A 27,564-nucleotide genomic window follows, 5' to 3' on the forward strand; every position below is an offset into this window, starting at 1 on the left:
TTGACATTTGTATCTAATGTCATAACTTTTACCATATTTTGTTCAAACATCATGTTTTTACTATATTTTGTATCAAATATATATTTTTTGTTTTATTGACATCTTATATCAAATGTTATTTTTTGCAACATTTAATATCAAACGTTGTAGTTTTTACGATATTTATTCATAAATGTTGATGTTTTTATGATATTTCTTCATAAATGTTGTTGTTTTTACGATATTTAGTATCAAATGTCATTGTTTTTATGATATTTTGTACCAAATGTCGTAATTTTGACTACATTTCTTCATTAATGTCGTTGTTATTACGACATTTTGTATCAGATGTCATATTTTGATGACACTTAGTATCAAATGTCGTTGTTTTTGTGACATTTTATATCAAATATCGTAGTTTTTACGATATTTGTTCTTAAATGACATGAATTTCATGTTTTTCCGATATTTATTTCAAATGTCGCTAAATAAATGTCGTCATATCCTCACTTTCTTGTAGTGACTTCGGTCAACATTTTGAGAAAATAACCCCGAAATAGAATTTTGATAATTCCAACAACTCTGTATGGTGATTTTGGACTTAGGAGCGTGTTCAAAATTTTATTTAGAAGTCCGTAGTTAAATTAGGTTTGAAATGGCTAAAATAGAAATTTAAGTTTAGAAGTTTGACCGGAGAGTTGACTTTTTGATATCGGGGTCGAAATCCAGTTTCGAAAATTTTCATAGTTCTGTTATGTCATTTATAACTTGCATTCAAATTTTGAGGTCAATCGGACTTGATTTGATAAGTTCCGGCGTCGTTTGTAGAAATTGAAAGTTTCAAAGTTCATTAGGCTTGAATCTATGTGTGATTCGTGTTTTTAGTATTGTTGGATGTGATTTGAAGACTCGACTAAGTTCGTATGATCTTTTAAGACTTGTTGGTATATTTGGTCGAGGTCCCGAGGGGCTCGGGAGTGTTTCAGATGGTATTCGAAGTATTTTCCTTCATTTTGGCACTGATGGTAGATGCTGATTTCTGGTATTTTAAACCTTCTTCGCGATCGCGTGGTATTTTTTGCGATCGCGTAAGGTTAATTGAGGGCTGCTGAGTTTTGTGCTTCACGATCGCGTGAAGCGAGATTCGATCGCGTAGCTTTGATATTTTGTGACTCGCGAACGCGTGAAGAAGGTCGCTTTCGCGTAGAGTAACGGAGTAGAAGTGGAGATCACGCGTTTGCTCTATGCGATCGCGTAGATCTGGGAACTCTGTGCTTCACGATTGCGTAGTATTTTCCGCGATCGCATAGAGTTAATTCTGGGCAACCTTATTTTGTTCTTCGCGATCGCGTGCCTGTGGCCGTGATCGCATAGAAGAAAAGCCTAGGCAGAATGTTTAAGTTCTAAAAATGGGACGGAAAATGGGACTTCATCCCATTTTCTATTTTTAATAATTTGGAGCTCGGATTGAGGCGAGTTTTGGGAGATTTTCAGAGAAAATATCGGGGTAAGTGTTCTTAACTCAATCTTGGTTAGATTACCCGTATCCATCACTGTTTTAAATAATTAATTGGTGATTTAAGTTGAAAAAATTTGAAAACCCTCTTGGATAGATTTGAGGATTTGAGGGTCGATTTGTTATTGAAATTTAGTCATTTTGGTATGGTTAGACTCGTGGTTGAACGGACGTTCATATTTCATAACTTTCGTCGGATTTCGAGACGTGGGCCCCGCGAGCAATTTTTGAGTTAATTTCGAATTTTATTTAAAAATATAGTATTTTCTTATGGAATTGATTCTACAATTTTTGTTGACTGTATCGAATTAATTATGATTAGATACGAGTCGATCGGAATCGGAAAATCGAGAAAAAGGCATATTACTTGGTTAAATTGGAGCAAGTCGAGGTAAGTGACTTGTCTAACCTTGTGTTGGGGGAAATTTCCCATAGGATTTGTATTGAAGTGATAAATTAAAATGTGTTGAAAGTCATGTATACGAGGTGACGAGTGTGTACACGAGCTAAATGTGAAAGATTATGTCTTTAAATTGTGTAGATCGCTGTTGCATATTAATTAAATAATTTTACCTTGTTATATTCTTCATCATTAATTTAAATGTTTATACTTTAAATTTGCTTGACCTTTTTCTGCTAATTGTTTTACCCGTTTAGTTGAAACTTGGTTTCTTTTATTTTGTGCATTATTTGAAGGGTGGTTTTCTTTAAATTAAATATTATTAATATGAATTACTTGACATTTTAAATTTGGTATTGAAGCAATGTATTAAAATTTTAAAATATTATTTTGTCGAGTTATTTATTCCCGAATATTTTTGTGTGAGATTTTCGTGCTCATTGTGATGGAGCCATGAGCTATTTATTGTGGAAAAATATAATTGTTGAATTATTTTGGCATGAGCCGTGAGCTCTTTATTATGAAAAATATTGTTGTTGATTTAATTTGGCAAATTAAAATATTTGGGCGCTTGAGGTACAAATTGTGATATATTGTGCTATTGATACGCATGCAGTGGTATAAGGCCTGGTTATTGAAACGCATGCGGTGAGATAAGGGTAGCTTGATACACGTGGCTAGTAGGGAAAACTACTAGAAGTCATGCGGTGTGATAAGGATGGCTAAAACGCGGGATGCTATTTCGGAAAAAATATTTTCTTTAAATAAATGGTGAAGGCTCCCGCGGTGGTATAAGAAAATGAGATATTGTGAATTTATTTATGATTTGGGACTACGAGGCGGTACCTCGGAAGTGCCCTTGTTGATATTGATTTATGGCCGCAGTTGCCTTTGATTATTGTTGTGAATTTTCTTAAAGTTGAAAATAATTCTGTTTTGTTTCCGCGAGGTATTAATTGCCATTATTTGATGTAATTAAATGGTGACCTACTACTTGAATAAGTTCCATTGTCATTTTATCTTATTATATTGTTAAACATTTTACCATGTTATTATTTATTTTTCAGTAGGGCCTGAACTGACCTCGTCACTACTCTACCGAGGTTTAGACTTGGCACTTACTGGGTACCACTGTGGTGTACTCATACTACGCTTCTGCGTATCTTTTTGTGCAGATCTAGGTACATCTTATTAGACCAGGCGTCGGTAAACTAGCTGTACGAGGAGACTTCGAGGTATATCTGCCAGCGTCCGCAAACTCCGGAGCCCCCTTCTATCTTACTATGTTGTCTTCCTTATTTGCTTTAGACTTTGATATATAGAGACAGAGAGAATAAATTTTTGGAAGCTTGTGACTTATTTCTACCGGGTTTTGGGAGTTGAAATTGTTTGAATTGTAGTTTATTTATTTCAGATATCTATTATTATTCCGCATTCATAGACTTACCTAGTCTTAGAGACTAGATGCCATCACGACCCTCCTACAGAGAAAATTTGGGGTCGTGACACTCGGTCAGAAGTTCTCTCCCATAAACAACTTCTATGGTATGTTTTGCTCAACACTATTTTGACAGATAAATCTATTTATCTGTTAGACCAATTCATTTTATGCGGACGTGTAGTCTAAGGGCTTGTATTTATGAGATAACGTATACTATGATGTTATGCAGAAATCATCATTGACATAGTTCATGACTTCGTGGTGGACTCTTTGCCAACGAAAAGCTTTATTACTTCCGATAGGTACATGCCTAGAGGTTATACTAAAGATTTTCTAGGTATCATCTTTATATAAGATGGGGTAGTGATATAACTCGTGTTAAATAGGAATAATATAATTTATTATTGCATATAATACGAAAGCACTGATTTATGGATGTTTATTCAACAAATTAACAAATGAATAACACATTCTGACATGAAAAAAATATAATGTTTCTCATTTGAATTGCTAAATAATTCTTTAACCGGATTATTTGGTACAAAAATTAATGAATATTTGATAAGAGCTACATAAAAAGAATATACTTAATTTAGTCGATTCAGCTTATATTTTATTTTCAAACTTTTAGTTACTCATTACTTACGTGTTTTAATATTATCTATATCACTTTTTTAAGTTTGTACATGTTGACATGAGACACACGTGCAACGCACTTTTCTAAAGACTAGTCTGATAATAAATTTAAGTACCTATTTCAAAGAAATTATGAATGCCCATGTTTGAAAATTAATCAACTCATAATCTATTAGGCATCTATTTTTATTTGTAGTACGTAATACTTTTATCATTAATATAAAGATCGACGGCATGGTGAATGGTTTATAGGATACCGTTGTCCTACACTCGGTCAAATTAATTAGAAGTGTAAAAACTAGTCTTTTTCCAAACACAAGAAGGTAAGGATCAACTTAACTTAGGATTCACTTAAATGAAAAACAAAGTTCTTTGAAATGAGAAGCGGATAATGAGTTGCTTTTGGTATGGCATATATAAGGGTGGAGAATTTGCATAGATTTAATTCCTACAAGAACTGTAGTGGTTAACGAAAATAATAATTTAATTCCTACAAGAACTGTCACTGGGTGGAGAATTTGCATAGATTATAGAAAATTGAACAATGCAACCCGAAAGGACCACTTTTCCCTCCCTTTTATTGACCAAATGCTTGATAGGTTAGCTGGCCAGGAATACTACTGTTTCCTAGATGGTTATTCGAGGTATAATCAAATTGCTATAGCCCTAGAGGACCAAGAGAAAATCACATTTACGTGTCCCTATGGCACGTATGCGTTCAAGAGAATGCCCTTTGGTCTCTGTAATGCACCTACAACTTTTCAAAGGTGTATGATGGCTATTTTTACTGACATGGTCGAAAGATTTATAGAAGTGTTCATGGATGATTTTTCTGTGTTTGGGTGTTCGTTTGATAATTGTTTAATGAACCTTGATAAAGTGCTTGCTAGGTGTGAGGAGACAAACTTGATACTAAATTGAAAAAAAGTGCCATTTCAAGGTACATGAAGGTATAGTCTTGGGGCACAAGGTATCCAAAAATGGTCTGCAGGTGGATAAAGCAAATGTGAAAGCGATTGAAAAATTGCCCCCACCGACATCCGTCAAAGGCATTCGCGGTTTCTTGGGCCATGCAGGTTTTTATCGTCGTTTCATTAAAGATTTTTCAAAAATTTCTTCTCCTCTGTGAAGGCTTCTTGAGAAAGATATCCCCTTCAAGTTTGATGATGCATGTCTGAAAGCATTTGAGGAGCTGAAGGGAAGGTTGGTGACTGCACCAATTATCATCGCCCCAGATTGGGCGCAACCATTTGAGTTGATGTACGATGCAAGTGACATAGCAATCAGAGCTGTTTTGGGGCAAATGAGGGATAAAATCTTTCACTCCATTTATTATGCAAGAAAAACTATGAATCCAGCTCAGATGAATTATACAGTTACTGAAAAAGAGTTGCTTGCAGTGGTGTGGGCATTTGACAAGTTCAGATCCTATCTAGTGGGAACCAAAGTCATCGTCTACACAGATCATTCAGCTATCAGATGCTTGTTTGAAAAGAAAGACGTCAAGCCGAGACTGATTCGTTGGGTCCTACTCTTGCAAGAATTTGACTTAGAAATCCGAGATCAAAAAGGGACAGAGAATCAAGTGGCTGATCACTTGTCCAGATTAGAAAATCGGAGCTGCGTAACTGAAGGAAGGTCAATCAAAGAAATATTTCCTGATGAGCAGTTATTAGCAGTCACCTCAGGTGAAGCCCCATGGTATGCAGATTATGTGAATTTTGTTGCAAGTGGGGTGACGCCACCAGAATTGACACCTGACAATAGAAGAAGATTCCTACATGATGTGAGGCTCTACATGTGGGATGAGCCATTCCTATATAGGCAGTGCGCAGATCAGTTGGTGCAAAGGTGTGTTCCTGAGGAAGAGATGAATGCAATATTGCATGGCTGTCATGCTTCGCTATATGGAGGTCATCACAGTGGGGATAGAACTGCCAAAAAAGTGCTACAATCAGGTTTCTATTGGCCAAAATTGGCACGGAAACACCCTTCGTGCATTTATATCTTTCTCACCGTGCATACATATAACATTACCAACTAGGTGGGAGAAATGCCAATAACAATAAAAGAAATAAAGTGGAGGCACACAGGAAGCAACAACGACTACAAGTCACATAGAAAATATAGGTGCACAATAATATCTCAAGATAAAGGTATGAATGTATACACAACAAAACGATATCACAAAATAATGTATGTCTCTCGTTCTCGCCTGTACGGAAACACCCTTCGTTCCATGAATATATGATAATATAAAAATAATAGCACGTAATCACCCTTCGTGCTTTTACTCTCATCCTCACATGATAATATAAATGAAATAGCACGGCATCACCCTTCGTGCTTTACACTCTCAATGGCACGGCATCACCCTTCGTGCTTTACACTCTCAAATGGCACGGCATCACCCTTTGTGCTTTACACTCTCAAATGGCACGACATCACCCTTCGTACTTTACACTCTCAAATGGTATGACATCACCCTTCGTGCTTTATACTCTTCCTTACCAAGCACATGTATATAATTAACAAGCAAGGTAGGAAGCATAAATAACATCAAGGAGAGTGTTTAAACGACAACACAATACAACAATTCATATCACAATTGGCCACTGACCACAACCAAATTTCAAATATGTAGCAGAATCAATAAATTTCTCAACAAATAGCCCAAGGCTCCACACAACGTATATAAAACCTCAAAACAATCAACATAGGTGAAAAATACTCAGTATAAGGAAACACCTTCATTAATCCAAATTCTTGATAATTATATTAACTTCTCAATTTAAACTTATTTAATAAATACTTGCAGATAAGGATTCCATCATGAATTTAATTCTAAAAAAAAATCAAATCAACAACACGGAATTCACATAAAATCCAAGTGACAATAACACCAAATCATTATATAAAATACAAACTCGACAAATAAGGAATGAGGCGTGATAATTCAAGGATTTACCAAATGCCAAAAATTATCCAGTTTAATACATAAAGATGCCTAAAACGTTAAACCAATAAAATTTGCACATATAAGCTCGAGTACGTACTTGTCACCTCGCGTACACGGTTTTCAATCACACAATTTCTACATAAGACTCAATGTCTAAGGGGTAATTCCTCCACTCAAGGTTAGGCAAGATACTTACCTTTTTGAAGTTATGCCGATATTTCAAAATCGCCTTCTTGCTTGAATTGACCTCCGAACAGTTCAAATCTATCCAAATTAATTGTACAACTTCATTAAAATTCATCAAAAATAATTCCGGATAATAAAATGTCAACTTAAAATTTTATTCTGAAAAGTCAACCAAAGTCAATGCGGGGCCCACCTCTCGAAACCCGATATAATTTTTATGAAATTCGAACACCCATTCCGATACGAGTTCAACGATACCAATTTTATCCAATTTCGATAACAACTCGACCTCCAAATCTTAAATTTCCGTTTTTGAAAAGCTATTACAAAAATCCTAATTTCCTCCATTAAACTCGAATTAAACAATGAATATAACCATAGATTCATGAAATATAATCACTTTAGGATATAGAACACTTACCCCAAACAAGCTTGTGAAATATCCCTCCAGAATCGCCTAAATCCGAGCTCCAAAAATCCAAAATGAAAATAAAAAAATGATCGAGCTCAATCCTTATGTTTCTGCCCAGTTTCGCACCTTCAGACACATTTGTCGCACCTGCTAGCTCGCTTTTGCGAGAAAATTCTCGCTTCTGCAACGTCCACTGGCCACTGACCTCTCGCACCTGTGGAAGAGCTTCCGCTTCTGCGGTCACGCAGGTGCGAAAAATGCATCGCACCTGCGACCTTTGCCCATTCAAGTCCAGGCCGCATCTGCGACCATTTTGTCGCTTTTGCGGTCGCGCACCTGTGACTATTTCCATCGCAGGTGCGATTGCACCAGAACTGAAAAAATTCCAGAATTCCTTCAAGCATAATTTTGGTCCGTTTAACCATCCGAAACTCGCCCGAGACCCCCGGGACTTTAACCAAATATACCAACATGTTCCAAAATACTATACAAACTTAGTCGAGGCTTTAACCAAATATACCAACATGTTCCAAAATCCGACCCCGTTATTAAAAATTCAACCTTCAGTCGAACTTTCCAAAAATCTTCTATTTTCCAACTTTCGCCAAAATGCGTCAAATTGTCCTACGGACTTCCAAATCCAAATTCGGACATACGCCTAGGTCCGAAATTACCATACGAAACTATTGATATCATCAAAATTCTATTCCGGGGTAGTTTGCTCAAAAGTCAACTCTCCGGTCAACCCTTTTCATTTAAGCTTCAAAATGAGAATTGCTCTTTCAATTTATTTCTGAATCTTCCGAAAATCAAACTCGACCACTCCCGTGGTTCATAATACATATTGCAAAGCTGCTCGAGACCTTAAGTCACTGAATGAGGCATTAATTCTTAAAACGACAAGTCGAGTCGTTACATCAAGCCCATGATTTGTAGAGTTAAAGGAGCTATCAGAAAAAAAAACAGAGGTGCCAGTTTTAGCACAGATGTTCCCAAGACTAGCTAATTTATTACATGAACTCTCTGAAATAGTTCTAGTAAAGGAGGACTGTAACGACCCAGCTGGTTGTTTTGAGTATTACAACCATATTCCCTCATTTACTGCTCAATTTATGTTTTACAGTTATTTTATGACTTACTGGGTTAGTTGGTTAGAGCCCGAAAGGATTTCAAAGTGAATTGAAACACTTAGTCTCATAATTGAAAACTTAAGTTGGAAAAATTGACCGGATGTTGACTTGTGTGTAAATGAACTTGGATTTGAATTTTGATTTCAATAGTTCCGTATGGTGATTTTGGACTTAGGAGGGTGTCCGGAAAATTATTATGAAGTCCGTAGTTAAATTAGGTTTGAAATGGCTAAAATAGAAATTTAAGTTTGGATATTTGACCGGGGAGTTGACTTTTTGATATTAGGGTCGGAATTCGATTCTGGAAATTGAAATAGGTCCGTTATGTAATTTGTGACTTGTGTGCAAAATTTGAGGTCAATCGGACTTAATTTGATAGGTTTTGGCATCGAATGGAGAAGTTGAAAAATCTTAGTTTTATTAAGCTTTAATTAGGATATGATTCATAGTTTTAGCATTGTTTGATATGATTTGAGGTTTTGACTAAGTTTGTATGTTGTTTTAGGACTTGTTGGTGTATTTGGTTGAGGTCCCGGGAGCGTCGGGTGAGTTTCAGATGGCTAACAGATCAAAATTTGGACTTAAACAATTGTTGAAAATTTTAGCCTTCTGGTGCAATCGCACCTGCAGAATTTAGCTCGCAAGTTTGGGTTAAGGCTGAGGTCGCGACCAGGCATGGGTTGAGGCCGAGGTCACGACCAGGCATGGGTTGAGGCCGAGGTTGCAAAAGCGAGCAGATAGTCCAAAGAAGCGACCAGGCATGGGCGGAAGACGAGGTCGCAGAAGCGAGCATATGATCCGAAGAAGTGACCAGGCATGGGCTGAGGCTGAGGTCAAAGAAGCGAGCAAATGGTTCGAAGAAGCGAGCAAATGGTTCGAAGAAGCGACCAGGCATGGGTTGAGGCCGAGGTCGAAGTCGCAGAAGAGAGCAGATAGTCCGAAGTAGCTACCAAGCATGGGTTGAGGCCGAGGTCGCAGAAGCGAGTAGATGGTCCGAAGTAGTGACCAGGCATAGGTTGAGGCCGAGGTCGCAGAAGCGAGCAGATGGTCCGAAGTAGTGACCAAGCATGGATTGAGGCCAAGGTCGCAGAAGCGACTGCTCGACCGCAGAAATGGCTAAATTAAGTCGCAGGTGCGAAAAGCCCTGGACAGAACATATAAATTCGGGGGTTGGCTATTTTTACCCATTTTTGGATTTTAAGAGCTCGGGTGAGGCAATTTTCAGGAGATGTTTCAAGAAAAGTATTGGGTTAAGTGTTCTTAACTCAATTTTTGTCAAATTATCCGAATTCATGGTTCTTTTTAACATTTAATTGGTGATTTAAGTCGGAAAATTTAGAAAACCCTCTTTGTTTAATTTGAAGATTTGAGGGTCGAGTTGATATCGGAATTTGGTAAAATTGGTATGGTTAGGCTCGTGGCTTTATGGGCGTTCCGATTTTATAACTTTTTCGGGTTCCGAGATGTGGGCCCCACGAGCGATATTTGGGTGATATTTTGGATTTTGATAAAAAATTTGTATTTTTATATGAAATTAATTTCTATAATTTTTATTAACTGAATCGGATTATTTGTGGCTAGATTCGAGGTATTTGGAGGCCGATTCGCGAGGCAAAGGCATTGTAGAATAAAGAATTACACGGTTTGAGGTAAGTAACAGTTCTAAATTTGGTCCTGAGGGTATAAAACCCTGGATTATGTGTTATGTGATAAGTTTTGAGGTAACGCACATGTTAGGTGACGAGCGTGTGGGCGTGCACCATAGGAATTATGACTTGGTCAATTCCATGAAACTGTGTAGTTGAATAATCTGTTGATATCCGTACATTTTTCACGTATTAGAGAAATCAAACTATAAATCATGTTTAAACCATGTGTTGACACTGTAGGGACCCACATAGGTCGTGTACATGTTGAATTATCTGCTAAATTGTTGTTGCATACTCAGTCACGATTTGTTTACTCTCATATTACATCTCAGTCTCTCTTATTCATTATTGATGCCACATATCATTGTTGTTGGACTGCTTATCATGATTTCTGAGAGCCCGAGAGACTAAAGAGGTTGATGACTGAGTGAGGCCGAGGGCCTAATTATGAGGATATTTATGGGATCAGACTGCACGCCGCAACATGTTTCATTGATTTATGCCATGATTGGCTTGTTATACCGCTTGGGTTGAAAGAGCCCCTCCGGAGTCTGTACACACCTCCAGTGAGCACATGTACCTACTGAGTGCGAGTGACGAGTGGTGAGTGATGGAGATGAATGAGTTACTGTGAGGAAAGAGTGACTGTGAGGTTGGAGTGAATGGGAGGACTAAGTGACTGTTACTCTGAGAGGATGCATTTATTTCATTATATCTGCATTTCAGCTGTCATATATCACTGCTTTGAAAATTTCTGAAAGACACTATCTTCTGTTTCAGTCGAAGTTGATATGAAATTACTTTGGAATTTCAAATGTTGAACATGAGAGCATGCCTACCCTTTTTGTGTTGCAAATTACTGTATTTGGACTTAGCTGTGAAGCTCGTCACCACTTTCAGTTTTTATTTATTATTGTTATTTACTGAGATGGTTGTACTCATACTATACCCTGCACTTCGTGTGCAGATCCAGGTGATCCCAGACACAGTGGGTGTTAATTCTTTCGTATAGTTGATTTTTCGGAGATTCAGAAGTAACTGTCGTATTTCGCAGACCTTGTCTCTCCTTCCCTATCTCCTTGTTTACTTATTTGGTCCCAAACTATTATAAATCGTGTTTTCCAGACTTGTGATGTATAAATGCCCATGTACTCAGTGACACCTAGTTTTGGGAGTGTATTTATATCCAGTATTTGTGGGATTTTCTCTTAAACTTAATTATTAAATTTTCTGTATTGAAAAGAAATTGTGGGTTATTGATATTGTCGGTTTGCCTAGTATTGAGATAGGCGCCATCATGACGGGTGAAATTTCGGGTCTTGAGAAGGACCCCCTTTGATCTGCTAGAAAGTTGGTAGCCACAAAGTGAGATACGGTAGCAAGTTTTACTTGAGTGTTGAAACAGTCCAGCTTGGTGCTTTCTGTTACCAAGATATGAGCTACTGAATTTTCTTAGCGAAAACTATGCATTATGTCCTGGATCTCTAGGTGGAGCATTAACCACATGCAAGACTAAACGATTGAGTTATATGTAGGATAATTAGTTTGAATTAGTTGTATTACTTCCACTGAGTCTGTTTCCACCTTTAGCGGCTTCAAGTTTCTCTCATGGGCATGTTGCAGTCCTTGCTTTAAAGCAAGAAGTTCAGCGTAAGTATGATTAAGCACATGAGCATGTTCCTGGAAACCAACAATCCAATCTCCGATAGAATTTTGGATGATACCACCCAAACCACCAATATTATTATTGCCTTTATAAGCTCCATACCTTACCTTGGCCTATGTCATTTAACCTTTATGCTCCTTTTGTTGCTGGGCCTAAAGTGATTGTAGGAAAGGAGCTTAAATTCTTCTGCATGGGTAATAACTAGGCTTAGAAAGAGATCTTGTTGGTCATTGTTAAAGTTGTTATTGTTTCTATTGATCCACAGATTCCAAAGTGCAAACGGAAAAAATTCACGCCAATCTAACATTAAGAGAGTATTGGGGATTAAATTATTTTTACAGAGTCAATCCAATATCCCTCCACCAGCGTGATGCTAGTATTATTAATACCAATTTCATTCCAAAATCTACTAGCTATGGGGCAAGAAAGGAATACATGGGTAATGGTTTCTTTAGCACTCTTACATATTGGACACATTCTATCAATGCTGATGCCAATATTATTAAGATAGGTTCTAGTTGGAAGTCTATTATGGTAACAAAGACAACATAAAAAAATGATTTATTTGGAGTACGAAGATGCAAAATCCAGTCAAAGTCATTTACAGTCCTTCCATGGTGTCAATAAGACTATATGTGAATTTAGTGGTAACCAAATTGGACGATCGTTACAAAGTTCATTATGTTGGATGTTGATGGTAGTAATATAACTTTTTAAATAATTATGCAATTTGAATGATATAGCAGAAAGATCCCGTGTTGCATCAGACCAAAGATTATGGATATTAAGGCTCTCTTCACGCGGGGTTAAGGGACCATGAATAATGGTTCGAAGGGGAGGAAGGTTAAGGATCCATCTATGGTTCCAAAAATTTATATTTTTACCATTACCAATCTCCCAAGTAATAGCTTCCTTGCAGATGGACCAACCATTGAGAATATTTTTCCAACTAAAGGAGCTATTTGGAAGTTTCTTCTTGGAAGAGTATTGCCTAATGGGAGTATTAGCCCAAAGTGAAGTAGGATTAGTAAAAAATCTCCAAGCTAAGCCAGTTAACAAGGCCAACTATTTTTAAGAAGATTTTACTAGACCTAACCCCCCTTGGCTCTTAGGCTTAGTGATGGTTTTCCAGTTAACAAGATGCAACTTTCTCTTAGTAGTAGTGTCACGACCCAAAATTTGACTATTCGTGATGGCACCTAACCCAACCCGCTAGGTAAGCCAATTATCAACTATCCAATTCTAATAAATTTAATAAGGCAATTAATTAAAAGAAAATATATGAAACCAATACATTTTCCCAAGAACTAGTAGTACAAATCATGAGTTTCTAAGAATAGAGTTTACAAAGCTGGTATAAAATAAATACATCATCTGTTTGAAAAGTACATAAGCAGAGTTTTATGAATCTAAGGCTACCATGAACAAGAGGCAGCTACAACCGGAACGCAGGTACACCTTCAGATCCAGCTCCCAACGAACACAGCAACATCAGCAGCCAACATCTGCACGCAAGGTGCAGAAGTGTAGTATGAGTGCAACATACCCCATGTACTCAATAAGTAACAAACCTAACCTTAGGTTGAAAGTAGTGACGAGGTTGTATCAAGGTCAGGGTCCAGCTCCAATAACCAACAACAGTTCATAACAACATAAAGCGAGTAATAAAAGAAGTAACTCAAAGAATAAATGCTCAGCTACATCATGATTTCTGAAAATAATCCTGCCTTTCCAGTGTATCAGTGAAAATTCAAATCATTTACCAAAAATATAAGTAAGTTTTAAAACAATAATTTTTCCCAAAAATCCTTTCAACAATGATAAGATATTTTATTTTCTTTCCAGATAACCAGTGGAAAATGCATCACTATTGTCATATGCCAATATGTGTGAGAAGTCATGAATAGTGTGATACCGTACAACATGAGAAAAATACATCTCTATGCATGTATATCATGTGTGCATGTCAATGCAATGTATCTCAGTGATAAAACCATATGCATACTCTCATAGTATCAAATCACTCAGTCCTCCCATCACTTAGTCCTCACAGTCACTCAGTTATCCCGGTCACTCAGTCATCACAGTCACTCAATCCTTCCAATCGTTTGGCACTCGGCACTCGCACTCAGTATGTACCTGTGCTTACTGGAGGTGTATACAGACTCTGGAGGGGCTCCTTCAGCCCTAGCGCTATAACAAACCAATCATGGCATAAATCAATAAATATAAAGTCAATATGGCCTTCTGCGGCGTGCAGCCCGATCCCATAAACATCCTTACCATCAGGCCCTCGGTCTCACTCAGTCATCAATCTCTCCAGTCTCTCGGGCTCTCAGTGTCATGAAACGAATCAGCCCAAAAATAATGATGTGATATATCAATAAATGGTAACAAAGACTAAGATATGATATGCATATGAATGCGTATGACTGAGAATGTAAATACAATGTAAGCAGAAACTCAACAGCAGAAATGACCTCACTAGGTCTCAACAGAATAGGCATGTAGCCTAGACATGGTTTCTAACATGAATCACAACTCGATAACTCTAATACGTAGAGAATTCATGATTTTAGATAAGTTCATGTAACCACATAGTACCACAGGAATAACGGAGTTATAATTCATATGGTGCACGCCCACATACCCGTTACCTAGTATGTGCGTCACCTCAACACCAAACACATAACATGTATAATAAGGGTTCATACCCTCAACTCCAAGATTAGAGATGTCACTTACCTCGAACAAGCTGAATCCAATGTCGAGCAAGCAAAACGTTGCTCCGGAATTCCATTCTACGCGTATCAACTTCCGAACGGCTCGAGTCTAGTCGCAATTAATTTGATTCAGTCAACACAAATTATAGAAATTTATTCCATATCAAAATACTAATTTTTCCACAAAATCCAAAATTACGCTCCAAAATTCTCCCGTGGGACCCACGTCTCGGAACCGGACAAAAGTTACAAAATATGAACGCCTATTCAACCACGAGTCCAACCATACAAGTTTTACTCAAATCCGACATCAACTCGACCCTCAAATCTTCAAATTAAACCAAGAGGGTTTTCACAATTTTCCAACTTAATTCACCAATTAAATGTTAAAAATAACCATGGATTCGGGTAATTTGACCAATATTGAGTTAAGAACACTTACCCCGTAGTTTTTCTTGAAAATCTCCCAAAAATTGCCTCTTCTCGAGCTCCAAATCGGTAAAAATAGAAAATGGGACGAAGTCCCATTTTCAGAATTTAAACTCTCTGCTCAGTCATTTCTTCTATGCGATCGCGGCCCAAGTCCCACGATCGCGAAGCACACATTTCCACTGCAAAAAATTGACCCTATGCGATCGCAAAATAGTTCACGCGATCGCGAAGCACAAACGAAACTGCCCCAAAATTTGGCCTTCGCGAATGCGGTTGAATCCATGCGAACGCGGATCACTGATGCACAAACCTACAGGATCGCGGACTGATCCACGCGATCGTGAAGAGCAACTTTGCATTACCCCCTGGTGCCTTACTTCCTCTTCGCGAACGCGGAATTGCCCATGCGTTCGCGATGCGTTCTCTCTTCCCAGCCATGTGATCGAGATTCTCCCCACGTGATCGCTTAGAACAAAACTCAGCAGCCCCAATTAATCCTATGCGATCGCAAACCTTCTCACGCGATCACGTAGAAGGAAACCAGATATAGATATCAGAAAATTTCCAGCATCACTCCAAGTCTAAAAATTGATCCGTTAACGATAAATTCACCCGAGGCCCTCGGGACCTCAACCAAATATACCAAAAAGTCCCAAAATATCATACGAACTTAGTTGAAATCTCAATTCATATCAAACAACGCTAAAAAAATACGAATCACACATAGATTCAAGCCTAATAAACTTTGAAACTTCCAATTCCTACAAACGATGCCAGAACCTATCAAATCACGTCCGATTGACCTCAAATTTTGCATACAAGTCATAAATGACATAACGGACCTATTCAAATTTCCAAAATCGAATTCCGACCTCAATATCAAAAAGTTAACTCCCCGGTCAAACTTCCAAACTTAAATTTTTATTTTAGCCATTTCAAGCCTAATTTAGCTACGTGCTTTCAAATAATTTTTCGGACACGCTCCTAAGTCCAAAATCACCATACGGAGCTATTGGAATCATCAAAACTCTATTTCGGTGTCGTTTACATATAAGTCAACATCCGGTCACTATTTTAACCTAAGCTTTAAGCCTTGGATTTCATTCTTCTAAACTAACTCCGAAATACCTGAAAATCAAAACCAACAATTCACACAAGTAATAATACATCGTATAAAGGTATTCAAGACTGAAAATAGTATAATGGAGCATAAATTCCCAAAACGATCAGTCGGGTCGCTATAAATAGTAGTCCCCCAATGGAAATTATGTTGAATCTTGTCAATGTGATTAAGAATTTTAACTGGCATATGGATATATTACATAACATGATTAGGTATGCTAGAGAGAGTAGGGGAGATCAATGTTAATCTATATGCCATAGCAAGACAACTAATTTTCCAGTTAGCTAGCTTGGATCTCATCTTGTCAATAACAAATTGAAAGTTTGATGCTTTAGGGTGTCTACCTAAGATAGAAAATCCAAGATATTTGCCAAAGTTGCTGCAGCTATTAATGCCAAAAAAGTTAGAGATTTCAGTTTTAAGACTATCAGGGCAGTTTAGGGAGAATATAATTTTTGATTTTGTAGTATTGATTTTCTATCCTGATAAATTACAGAAAATATTGATACCTTCTAAAATAGTAGAGCAAGATTTTTTATTGGCTCTAGCCATTAGAGTTAAATCATCAGCAAAAAATGTGACAAAGAAGGGCTCCTAGGAGACAACTTAATAGGATCCTAATTTGTACAATCAACTGCATGATTAATATATCTAGAAAATATTTTCATGCATGGGATAAAAATATAAGGGGACATAGGATCACCTTGTCTAATACCCCTAGAAGGCGAAAAGAAAGAAGTTCTAGTCCCATTAACTTGAATGGAAATGTTACTAGAAGTAACACAAGATATAATCAATCTACTAATATTAGGAGAAAAATTAAAGTAGCGAAGGGTTCTAAAGATGAATCACCATTCCAATCTGTTAAAAGTTTTTTCTAGATCAATTTTGAGAATCATGCCACTATATATTAGCACATTTTCGTTTATTAAAGTTGGTAATGACCTCTTGAATAATAATAGCGTTATCACTAGTTTTTCTATTCTTTATGAAACTAGCTTGATAAGGACTGACGAGGTCATCCAAATAGGGCTTTATACGGTTAGAAATAATCTTGGTAATGATATTATAGATAGTATTCCATAGACCTATTGGTCTAAATTTCTTGAGATCATTTGTATTTGGTATTTTTGGAATAAGGCAGATAAAAGTGTTATTAAGGAATTCAGGGATTTGTTGACAGTTAAAGATATTTTTGCAATAACTGAGCACCACAGGACCAACAATGGTCTAATATTTTTGGTAAATGAAAGGATGAAACCCATCCTATCCAGGAGCTTTAAAGGGTTTAAAGGAGAAGAGAGCGGAAATAATTTCTTGATTAGCAATCGGTCTATCTAGGCTGTGCAAATTTAATTTGTTAAAGGACCTAATACTAGAGTTGATGCCTTTCCAATCCGTACTAGTGTGACTTGTGGTAAAAATATCCTTAAAATATCTTAACGTATGGTCAACTACCTGAGCGTGGTCCTCAATCCAATTTCCCATATCGTCTTTGAAGTGCGTAATTCTATTCTGCCTATGCGTATTGATGGTGGAGATATGAAAAAATCTAGTATTTACATTCCTCTCATTGAGTGAATTAATTCTGGATCGAAGTATCCAAAAATCCTCTTCCATGCTAAGCACATTATTGTACTCATTAACTAGAGTAGATTCAAGCTGCTGCAAAAAGGGGCTAGAAATATACTTGTCGGAGGATTGAATACCATTAAGTCTAGCAAGAAGTCTACGCTTGTTATGAAAGATGTTACCAAAGACTTCCCTGTTCCATTAAGTAACATCATGCTGAAAATAACTAACTTCTTCTAAGAGATGTTTGTTACTCCAGTATTTGTCCACTATATTGATAAAGTCCGGATGGGAGCACCACATGGTTTCAAGCCTAAAAGGTTTGCTAGTGTTGCTCTTAAAACTAGGGCTTAGTCTAATAAGGAGAGGGTTGTGATTTGAGTAGGTTTTGGGGAGATGGTTCACTATGGCATTTGAATAAATATTAAGCCATTCGTCATTAACAAAACATCTATCTAATCTCTTCATAATCATGCCAGTACTTCTTTTCCTACAATTCAACCAGGTATATTTGCATCCCATAAAATCAAGATCTAATAGCTTACACTTGTTAATACAGTTCCAAATCCTGGAGGCTCTAGTATTATTTATAGGGCGTCCTCCCCACTTGTCATTAGACATTAAAACATCGTTAAAATTATCTCCGACCAACCATGGACCAACAGAAGTCTCATGCAGATTTTCTAAATTATTTCACATAATATTTCTATTATTAACAGTAGTACTGGCATATAGAGAACTAAAAAGCCAAGGTTTGTGATTCTAAAGTACCTTAATCATAGCATGAAGTTCTAGATCCATTCTTGCTATCTCATCTACGAACACCAAGTTATGCATCCACATAATCACTAAGCCATTAGAACGACCCTCGGCTAGGATTTCGATCATTTCACTAAAATAAAATTCATGTTGAAGGGGAGCATGGTCATGCATTCTAGTTTCAAGGATAGTTACTATGCAGGGTTTATGAGTCTCTATAATTTCCCTAAATTTTATACGGAAGTTTGCATTAATCGCACCACGTACATTCCAGATAACAAAGGAGGTTGCTCTATTCATTTGAAATGATGGGTTTGCAGGAGTCATTAGATTCTCCTCCATAAGAGAAAGTGCACTTCTCCTCACAGATGGGCTTAGTATTACTGCATGTTTTTTTACTGCTTGATTTATTTGTAGCCTTATGTCTATCAAGCTTTTGAATAGTGCTACTGGGCATTTGAGAATATACTTCCTGTCTTGCTTCTCCTTGAATAACAATATTGTTATTTCTCTTGGGCTTGAAATCTTTGTGCGAGATTTCCTTAAAGGTCGTATAACTTTTCCTTGTCCTCCCTTCACGTGATTTGTTATGTCTTGTGCGTTGGGAGATAATAGGTTGTCTAGTGAGACTGAATTGGAAGGCCTCTTGAGGTGATTGGTCTGTAGAGATTAGTTTATCTATCTTACTTGATTGTTTTATTGTCATGGTAAGAAGATTAGACTTGTGCTTATTAGAATCTAAGGTGGAAAGATTGGACTTTGGCGAGGAGGGTTAGGAAGTATTTTGTAACGCCTCATGCTGAGATAAAGATAAAAATTGGTTCCTAGCATTGTGTTGGCTTGGAAAGTATACATTGAAACCACTTATGGGATAAGATTTGTTACTAGTTAGGTGTCCTGAGTGTTGGCACTGATATTAGCCACTCTTTTTTAGTTAGTAATATCCTGAGTATTCCCACCGGTATTTGCCACTTGTTTTTGTTAGTAGATTATTTTTTGTTTTGGGTAGATACCTTGGTAGAGCTACTGTTAAAATCATTATTAATAATATTACTTATACTATGCAATGGTTGGATAGAAATTGACTTGGCACTTTTAGCATTGGCCACGTCAATGCCACTTGCCTTAGTGTCTTTATTTGTCTGCCTCATTTGTATTGTATCATCAGACAATTTGGATTGCATGCAATTTTTATCAGTAGTAAGAGAAAAATTATTGTGATCTAGGTAAGGATCATTAAGAGAGTCAAATTGATTGCTAATTAGTTAATTAGGATCCACAGAAATATTATCTTCGTTTATGGTTTTGACAGCTTGACTAACATTTGGAGCAGTAGCAAATAAACTAGTTTTTTCTTTGTAAATTAATTTTTGAGTATCGAGATACTTACCTGTGGTAGTATAAAAAATTCTTACATTGATACCTGAATGAGTAGTATTCTCCTCATTTTTTTTCATTAGCAAATCCTTTTGCAATGACCTTTTCCTCCTTGGAATAGAAACTGTTTGCCACTTTTCTTCTGATGTTGTCTGGATGTTTATTTTTCTTGGAGGATTTTGGACTTATTCAGTGGTAATGAGATATCTAAACATACATAATTGTTGAATATGACCCAACCATCCACAAGCCTTGCATAAAATATTATCTCCTTCGTAGAGGATATGTTGCTTATGAGTACTAATATAAATAAAGGCTTTAACTGGATGTTCTAATAACACATCAATACATAATCTAGCATATCTCCCTCTGAGAGTTGCTGACATACAAACATCAATTTTCAAGAGGTGACCCAATTTATTGCCAATCATTTTTAGGATATTACCATCATAGAACTTAATTGGCAATTGAGGAATTCATACCCAAACTAAAGAAGTAGTTTGTTTCACTTTGGAAGCAATAAAATTCGGGATCCACTTCATTACTGATAAAAAATGTCCATAAATAAACCATGGACCTTGTGTAATGACTCGGCCAGTCATTTTGAGTGTTGTAGCTCCGTTCCCCTATTTACTGCTCATTTTATACTTATTAGTTGCTATGTGACTTGTCGGAGTAGTTGGTTCGATTCCGAGGATGTTTCGGAATGAGTTGAGACACTTAGTCTCAAGGTTGGAAGCTTAAATTGAAAATGTTGACTAGATGTTGACTTATGTGTAAATGATAACATATTGGAGTTTTGTTGATACAAATAGCTCTGCTGCATGATTTTGGATTAGGAGTGTGTACAGATAGTGATATGGAGGTTCGTAGTTAATTTAGTCTTGAAACGACGAATGTTGGAAAAATTAGAAACTTTTAAAATTTAAAAGTTTGACCGAGAGTTGATCTTATGGTTACTGGGCTCGGATTTTGGCTTTGGGAGTTGGAGTAGGTCCGTTGTATTATTTATGAATTGTGTAGAAAATTTGAGGAAAATCGGACTTGATTTGATAGGTTTCAGCATCGATTGTAGAAGTTGGAATTTCTTAGTTTTTATTAGGCTTGAATTGGGATGTGATTCGTATTTTTGATATTGTTTGATGTGATTTGAGGGCTCGACTAAGTTTGTATCGTGGTTTAGGACTTATTGGTGTATTTGGTTAATCTTAGAGGACTCGGGAAGAGTTCAGATGGTTATCAGATCGAACACGGGACTTAGATCATTGTTGAAGCTGGGGGCTTTCTGGTTTGATCGCACCTACAAGGGGATTGGGCGAAGGTGCGACGCCGGAGGTGCGGCTGATATAGCGCATGACGGAGCTGGGGTGGCCTTGGGTGTGATGCAATTATGAGGGGTCTTCCGCATCTATGAGCCCGTAGGTGCGAGCAAGGTTCCGTAAATACGAGGAAGATGAGTGTAGGTTGTCTTCGCAGAAGCGGATCGTGGGTCAGAGAAGCGCTTCCGCAGGTGCGGAACCTGGAGCGCAGGTGCGAGCCCTTTGGACTTAAGTGACTTCCGCAGAAGCGGAACTTTTATCGCAAAAGCAATTTCGCATGTGCGGATATTTGGCCCGCAGGAGCAAAGGCACTGGGTAGAACATTAAATTTGAGGGTTTTTTCTCATTTTGGACTTTGCAAATTCGGTCTAAGGCGATTTTGGAGAGGAGTTTCTAGGGGTTTCTTTAGGTAAGTCACTTGTGATCATTTTTGTTCAATAATCTTGTTTACCCATTAAATTTCCCACCTAGTTTATGTGTTTTTGAGGTGGAATTTAAGAGTTTTCATTGATGATATCCTGGTGTACTCATGTAGCCAGGAAGAGCATGCCTAACATTTGAGGAATGTATTACAGGGGCTGAGGGAGGAGAAGCTTTATGCCAAGTTCTCCAAGTGTGAGTTTTGGCTTAGTTCGGTGGCGTTCTTGGGGTACGTGGTGTCCAGTGAGGGGATTAAGGTGGATACAAAGAAGATAGAGGCGGTTCAGAGTAGGCCTAGATCGTCCTCAGCTATCGAGATTGGGAGTTTTCTCGGCTTGGCCGGTTATTATCGTCGCTTCATGGAGGATTTCTCCTCTATTGCAGTGCCTTTGACCAAATTGACCCAGAAGGGTGCTCCATTCAGGTGGTCGGATGAGTGTGAGGAGAGCTTTCAGAAGCTCAAGACTGCCTTGACCACAACTCCAGTTCTAGTTTTGCCTTCAGCTTTTGGCTCTTATACAGTGTATTGTGATGCTTCTCGGATTGGTATTGGGTGTATCTTGATGCATGAGGGTAGGTGCTATTCCATCTATCCGGGTGCCGTGAAGATGTACCAGGACTTGAGGCTGCACTATTGGTGGAGGAGGATGAAGAAGGATATAGTGAAGTTTGTAGCTTGGTGCCTAAATTGTAAGCAGGTGAAGTATGAGCATCAGAGACCAGGCAGATTACTTTAGAGGCTTGAGATTCTGGAGTGAAAATGAGAGCGTATCACTATGGATTTTGTTGTTGGGCTCCCACAGACTTCGAGGAAGTTTGATGCTATTTGGGTGATTGTGGAGTGGTTGACCAAGTCCGCGCACTTCATTCCAGTGGGGACTACTTATTCTTCGGAGCGGTTGGCTGAGATCTACATCCGCGAGATTGTTCGCCTTCACGGTGTGCCGGTGTCCATCATTTCAGATCGGGGTACGCAGTGTACATCGCAGTTTAGGAGAGCCGTGTAGCGAGCGTTGTGCACACAGGTTGAGATGAGTACAACATTTCACCCTCAGACGGACGGGCAGTCCGAGCACACTATTTAGATATTGGAGGATGTGCTACGCGCTTGTATCATAGACTTCGGGGGTTCTTGGGATCCGTTTTTGCCTCTTGCAAACTTTTTCTACAATAATAGCTTCCAATCAAACATTCAAATGGCTTTGTATGGGAGACAGTGTTGGTCTCTGGTGGGATGGTTTGAGCCGGATGAGGCTAGACTGTTGGGTATTCACCTGGTTCAGGATGCTTTGGACAAAGTTAAATTTATTCAGGATCGGCTTCGCATGGCGCAGTCTAGACAAAAGAGTTACGCCAATCAGAGGGTTTGTGATGTTGCTTTCATGGTCGGGGAGAAGGTACTGCTCAAGGTTTCACCCATGAAGGGTGTTATGAGGTTTGGAAAGAAGGGCAAGTTGAGCCCTTGGTATATTGGGCCATTTGAGGCGCTTAAGAGGAATGGAGAAGTGGCTTACAAGCTTGCCTTGCCATCTAGTTTGTCGAGTGTTCATCCAGTGTTTCATGTTTCTATACTCCGAAAGTATGTCAGTGATCATTTTTGGATTTCAGCACAGTTCAGTTGGATGATGATTTTACTTATGATGTGGAGCCGGTGGCCATTTTGGATCGGCTGATTCGAAAGTTGAGGTCAAAAGACATCGCTTCAGTAAAGGTATAGTGGAGAGGTCAGCTAGTTGAGGAGGCTACTTGGGAGACCAAGCGAGAGATGCGGAGCAGATATCCACGCCTATTTGAGACTCCAGGTACGTTTCCAGACTCGTTTGAGGACGGGCGTTTGTTTAAAAAGGGGAGGATGTAATGACCCGTTCGATCGTTTTGAGTGTTGTAGCCCCGATCCCCCATTTACTGCTTATTCTATGCTCATTAGTTGCTATGTGACTTGTTGGGGTACTTGGTTCGGCTCCGGGGATATTTTGGAATAAGTTGAGACACTTAGTCTCAAGGTTGGAACCTTAAGTTGAAAAGGTTGACCGGATGTTGACTTATGTGTAAACGACTCCAAACTAAAATTTTATTGATCCTGATAGCTCTGTCAAACGATTTTGTACTTAGGAGTGTGTCCGTATAGTGATTTGGATGTCCATAGTTGATTTAGGTTTGAAACGATGAAATTTGGAAAACTTAAAAGCTTTGGAAATTTAGAAATTTGGCCGAGAGTTGTGGTTACCAGGCTCAGATTTTGATTTTGAGAGTTGGAGTAGGTTAGTTGTGTCATTTATGACTTGTGTGCAAACTTTAATGTCAATCGAACTTGATTTGATAGGTTTCAGCATCGATTGTAGAAGTTGGAATTCCTTAGTTTTCATTAGGCTTGAATTGGGATGCGGTTCGTGTTTTGAAGTTGTTTGATATGATTTGAGGGCTCGACTAAGTTCGTATCGTGTTTTATGACTTTTTGGTGTGTTTGGTTGAGGTTCAGGGGCCTCCGGTGGATTTCGTATGATTATCGGATCGAAAATGGGACTTAGAGCATTCTTGAAGCTGGGAGCCTTCTGGTGTGATCGCATCTGTGAGGGGATTGGACGCTGGTGCGGCTTATGTAGCACAAGAGCGGAGCTGGGATGGTCTGGGGTGTGACGCAGGTATGAGGGGTCTTCCGTATTTGTGAGCCCGCAGGTGCGAGCAATGCTTCGTAAATGCGGAAAAAAGGAGTGTAGGTTGTCTCCGCAGAAGTAGAGCGTGGGTCGCAGAAGCGCTTCCGCAGGTGCGGAACCTGGAGCGCAGATGCGGACCCTGTGGACTTAAGTGACTTCCGCAGAAATGGAACTCTTATCGCAAAAGCAATTCTGCAGGTGCGGATATTTGGCCCGGAGGTGCGAAGACACTGGGCAGAACATTAAATTCGAGGGTTTCGTGATTTTTCTCATTTTGGACTTTGCAAACTTAGTCTAAGGCACTTTTTGAGAGGATTTTCGAGGGGTTTCTTGAGGTAATTCACTTGTGATCATTTTTATTCAATTAACTTGTTTCCCCATTGAATTTCTCACCTAGTTTGTGTGTTTTTGAGATGGAATTTGGGAGTTTGAGGCTAGGAATTTGGAGAGTTTAATTTGGGGATTTGAGTGGTGATTTGGTATCAGAATTTGGTAAATTTGGTATGGTTGGACTCGTGGTTGAATGGGCTTTCAGATTTTGTGACTTTTATCTGATCTCAAGACGTGGTCCCGGGGGTTGACTTTTGAGTTGACGTTTTGACTTTTCATTATGAACTTAATATTTTCTCATGGAATTGATTACATTAGCTCGTGTTGATTGTATCGAATTTTTTGTGGCTAAATTTGAGGATTTTGGAGGTCATTTCGCGAGGCAAGGGCTTGTTGGAGTAGAGATTTGCACGGTTTGAGGTAAGTAACACTTCTAACCTTGGTTTTGAGTGAGCGGATTTGCTCTTAATTCATTTGCATTGGGCTGGATCTGCCCTGGATTTATTTGCATTGGGATGGATATGTCTTGGATTTATTTGCATTGGGCTAGATCTTCCCTGGATTTATTTGCATTTGGGCTGGATCTGCCCCGTACAATGCTGAGTGATTGAGTGTGATAAGTGAGAATTGAAACAGTCAGGTTGAGTACTCCGAGAGTGTGAGTACGTGAGGCTGTAGTTGTGCTGCATCACATACGATATGCATGCCGACATGTAGATATAGAGATGTCATATTCCTCATATCATTCAGACTTGGCATATACTATTTGTTCTGAGTTTAATTGTTAAACTTTGAAGCATGCCTAAATTCTTGTACGTTACCTGTAGATTATGAATTCTCGAGATGTTACTGTCATACTTTTCATAAAATTTCATACTGTAAATTCTGTATGTGGGATGTAATGTTCGAGCCCGTCACTACTTTCAGCCTAAGGTTAGATTGGTTACTTAGTGAGTTGGTTGTACTCACAATATACCCTGCACTTCGTGTGCAGATCTAGGTATTTCTGGTCACGGCGGTTGCTGATTCACAGAGTTTAGCCATTCGAAGATTATGGAGGTAGTTGCCATGGCGTCCGCAGAACTTGACTCTCCTTCCCCTATCCCTCATTTTACTTATTCAGTTTATGTTTTTCTTATACAGTGCATCAGACAAGTATTGTATAGATGTTCATGTACTCAGTGACACCCTGGTTTTGGGAAAACTTTTGTAATGAGTTATGAAATGTTATCCCGTTTTATGATATTTTAACTTATTTAAACATGTTTTAGAATACTCTAAATTTGCAAGTATTGGTAATGTCTGAGTAGTCAGCTTGCCTAGTATCATGATAGGCGCCATCACGACATGTTGAGTTTTGGGTCGTGACAAGTTGGTATCAGAGCATAGGTTACATAGGTCTCACGAGTCATGAGCAGGTTTAGTAGAGTCTTGCGGATCGGTAGAGAGACGTCTGTACTTATCTTTGAGAGGCTACCGAACCCTTCGAAAAACTTCACATTTTTGTATTCTTGTTGTGCGAATTTGTTGATTCCGGGGACTAAAATTCTGTTACTCTATTCTCTAACAGATGGTGAGAACACATGCTACCGGACCAGACAAAACAACCACTAGTACTACCGACAAGGGCCACAAGAGGCCGGAGTCGCGGTAGGGGCAGAGGTATGGCACGTACAATAGCTAGAACAACGCATGTAGATCAACCAGTTGCTCCAGCTTGAGAGAAGGTTCCAAATGTGGTTGAGTCAGTGGGGCCAGCCCAGGCACTAGCTGTGCCTATTGTGATTCTAGGCCTTCACGAGGCTTTGGCCCAGATATTTACGGTTTGCACTAGCCTTGCTCAGGCAGTTTCTGTTCAGACTGTGCCAGCCACTTCTCATGTGGGGGGAGATACTCAGACTCCCGTCGCCCGTACTCCAGAGCAGGTGATGTACGGACTTCAAACACCGGAGGTACTACCAGCCCAGCCAGTTGCAGTTGCTCAGGCCCAGGCAGGTCCCGTTATGAGTGATGATGAGCAGAAAAGGCTAGAGAGATTCGGGAGACTCCAACTTGCATCATTCAGTAAGGCTGAGTCAGAGGATGCCTAGGACTTCTTGGATAGGTGCCAACGAATTCTTCGTATGGCAGGTATTCTAGAGACCAGTCGAGTCTCATTTACTACTTTTCAATTTACTGGGTTGCCTTCATATGATGGGAGGCCTATGAGAGGTGCATGCCAGTCAGTGCAGCACTACTTTCATGGCATGAGTTCTCCATTCTCTTCTTGGAGAATTTTGTGCCACAAACTTGTAGGGAGGATCTGTGTAGGCAGTTCGAGCAGCTACGTCGGGATGGCATGTATGTGACCCAGTATGAGATGAGATTCTCAGAGTTAGCTCATCACGTAGTGTGGTTGGTTCCCACTGAGAGGGAGAGTATTAGGAGGTTCATTGATGGCCTCACCTATCAGTCACGTTTTGTTATAACTCGGGAGAGTGTATCAGGTAATACGTTCGACGAGGTGGTTGATATTACTCGGCGGTTAGAGATGGTCCGTAGTCAGGAGTGTGAGGAGAGGGAGGCCAAGAGGGCTGGTGGATCGGGTGGTTTCAGTGGTGTTCCTTCTAGGGGTCAATTCCACCACAATAGGGGTCATCCCTATAGGCCCGCTCAGATGGCTTGTCTAGTTCATTGTGGCGCATCAGCTAGCCATAGATCATACAGTGCTTGACCGGGTCAGTCATCTTTCAGTGCATTCCTAGCTCAGAGTTCATCTCGTGCACCTTCAGTTCAGGGTTCATCGGCACCAGGTTCTTCTGGTAGTTATTTTGGTTCTCGGGGTCTGTCTCAGTATTTGCCACCATTTTCTAAGAGGGATGTTTTGAGTGTGGAGAGTTGG

This window comes from Nicotiana tabacum, chromosome 14, assembly GCF_000715075.1.
Source record: "Nicotiana tabacum cultivar K326 chromosome 14, ASM71507v2, whole genome shotgun sequence".
NCBI lineage: Eukaryota > Viridiplantae > Streptophyta > Magnoliopsida > Solanales > Solanaceae > Nicotiana > Nicotiana tabacum.